The sequence below is a fragment of the Lipotes vexillifer genome, unplaced genomic scaffold, assembly GCF_000442215.2.
Source record: "Lipotes vexillifer unplaced genomic scaffold, Lipotes_vexillifer_v1.1 scaffold1594, whole genome shotgun sequence".
Classification (NCBI taxonomy): Eukaryota; Metazoa; Chordata; class Mammalia; order Artiodactyla; family Lipotidae; genus Lipotes; species Lipotes vexillifer.
Genome location: NW_006788783.1, coordinates 49,217 through 51,930, shown reverse-complemented (window position 1 = coordinate 51,930; position 2,714 = coordinate 49,217). Strand labels below are relative to the sequence as shown.

The window sequence follows — 2,714 nt, the reverse complement described above, 5'->3', positions numbered from 1 at the left end:
CCCCAAAAAAGTTCCCCCGTGGTCCTTTCCAAGCGATTCCTGCTGTTTTCCACTCCTAGCTAAGCCCAGATTTGACTTCTACCCCTATAGATTAGTTTTGCCTTTTCTCCTAAGTCCTGTTGACCTATCTTTATTAACCTAAGCACTACCTTTACATTCAGGCACAACAAAATGTCTGATTCATCTTGCACGTTCCCTGCTCAAGAACAGGAATCAGCCAATTCTCCAAGGAGCTCTGGTTCTATTTAGTGGAAATGGAATTTAGAAACCAAGGCATGGCAAATGTGCTTATTGTTACTGTAAGGCGACCAACCATCCTGTTTGCCTGGGACACTTTCAGTTTTAACACAAAGTGAAGCATCTGGGGAAATCCCCTCAGTCCCGGGGAAACTGGGACAACTGGTCATCACCCTAGTGCTTCTAGGCCCTTTCGGTGCACAGAACCAGTAAATTTACTTTTTAAATCATATGCTCAAATTGATATATCCAATTTAAATGTATTACAGGTTTTTTCTGAACTTCCTTGATCTTATATTTGTACCTCATTTTCTCTTACACTTAAAGTCTTGTACATTAAAAATGAAAATATTTGTATTATCCTACAATATACATACTTTCAAACCACAGCAACAAAATTACCATTAATTATAAACCACTGAGCGAAGCTGAAGATTCCTTTGCAGTTCTTTCTCAACCTTAGAATATATGTTACCACAGATAACTCTCTTAGAGTACTATGTCCAAAAGCCCTGGGGAATTAATTCCTTTCTCTGTGTAACAAGATAGTTGCATTACCAATGTGACTTACAGTTAAGTTTATTTTAATTTGCTACCAACTTTGGGTTTGTTTCCTTTTCAATGTACTTTTTGGCTATATAAAACTTCAAAAGTTCAAAGTCAGAGAAGTCTTGCTTTTATTTCTTTCGCCTCCACCTTTCCCCACCACTCTCTATGGGTAACCATTTTTATTGTTTCTAGGATATGCTTCCAATTTTCCACATAGCCTGGGACGCATTTCAAAGCAACACATAAATAGCATCCTCATTCTTTTTTGGGGGGGGGAGGTTACATTGTATTCCATGTTATGGATGTACGGTGTCTAACCAGTTCCCTATTAATGGACATTTGAGTTATTTCATAACTTTTGCTATGACACTACAACAATTAACCCTGCCTACATGTTGCTTCTATAAGTGAAGGTGTATTTTCAGAATAAGGTTAGGGTTAGAAGTGAAATTGCAAGACATAAGAATAAGTGCATATATAATTTTGGTACTCCACAGGGCTTGAATCATTTTCCCATTCCCACCAGGAAATTTACGAGCACTGTTTCTCCACAGCCGTGTAATTTCAATGTGCATTTCCATTATAAGTGAGGACGAACAGACTTTTACGTTTCTGACCATTGCTGGTCTTTTGTGTGAAATGTCTGTTCATGTCCTTGCCCATTTTTCTCTTCGGATTTTGGTCTTTGACCATCTGGAGTATAGTTTAATCTCATCCCTATAAATCATCTCATTCCAGAACACCTCCTTTGGGGATAAACGGTTTTGGTAAAATTGGATAAGGGCAGCCCAATCAAAAGATTACCTGACCCCTGTAGGAAGTATGAGACTTGTTTCACGTCTACCAGGTAACACCATCGGTCTTATGCGACGGTCCGGATGACACACAGCCTTGCGTAAGGGCGTATATTCGAATTCAAAAACTTATATTATCGGTTCCATTAAAACCTCACAAGGTTCGCCTTCCCCTCGCTTCTGCGTTAGCAAGGTGCCCCTAGAGCTGCTGACATAGGTAAAACCTCCACGTACTAAACAATAGCTCCCAAGTTTCGCCTCGAGATTTCAAGGCGGGGACGAACCAAGCGTCCAGGAGGCAGCACTTCCTGACGGAAGAAAGAGCATCGGTTTCCAACTTCTCAAAACTTCAAACAGCAAGGGCTCACGAAGCCTCAATTGCCCGGACTCCCCGCCCACGGTGTCGCTTCTTAGGTTGCACCTTGCCGACAGCGCGCGGAAGCATCACAGATGGGTGCTGTAACGAAGAACGGCCAATCACACGCCGCCTTCGTCCAGATTCCTCCGCCAGAGGCAGCGCCGCAGCCGCAGGTGGCCCGGCGAGCTTGCCCGCCCTGGGAGCGTGTCCACCCGGCGCCGCCAATCGCGACCCCCGCCGCCCTTCCCGTGATGCCCCGCGGCTGACCTGCGACCTCGCGGCTCATCACTCCCTGAGGCCCGCTTCCCTCCCCGCCCCCGCCGAGCTCGCAGCGCTTCAGCGGCCGCGGGGCGTGCCACCAGGCGCAGCTCCTCCTGTAGCGACTCGAGGCCCTCAGCGGGCGCCCTCCTTTCGCCTTTCCTCCCCTCGGCTGGGCCCGGCGGGCGGGAAGCTGTGGTCGCGTCCGTGAGACAACTGGTCGGTGAGTGGGCCGGGCGCTAACATGGCGGGGCGGAGAAGCGGGCGGGCGCCGGCGGCGTCGCGGGGCGGGGCGGCGGGAGGAGCGGGAAGGGGGTGGGGCGACGGGACCTCGCTTCCTCCCTCAGCGCCATTTTGTGGCAGCAAGACCTGCAAATAAAGGGGAGAGCCGGGGCTGTGGCGGGAGGAGGAGCGCGGGGGCCGGCGGCAGCGGGGTCGGGCGGCCTGGGCAGCGAGCGGGTAGCGCGGGGTCAGCCTATGTGACTGGGCGGCGCCGGCGCGGCCTCCGTCAGGAGAGG

The 2,714-nt window shown here is 49.6% G+C and overlaps 1 protein-coding gene across 1 annotated transcript in view; it reads left to right on the top strand.

Moving 5' to 3' along the window:
• The first annotated feature begins 2,243 nt into the window (after positions 1-2,243).
• Positions 2,244-2,714, top strand: part of WTAP (WT1 associated protein) — a 26,229-nt gene continuing 25,758 nt past the window's right edge. Inside the window, exon 1 of the mRNA XM_007461763.1 lies at positions 2,244-2,419. The gene's annotated coding sequence lies outside the window, so the exon portion shown is untranslated. The remainder of the gene's footprint in view (positions 2,420-2,714) is intronic.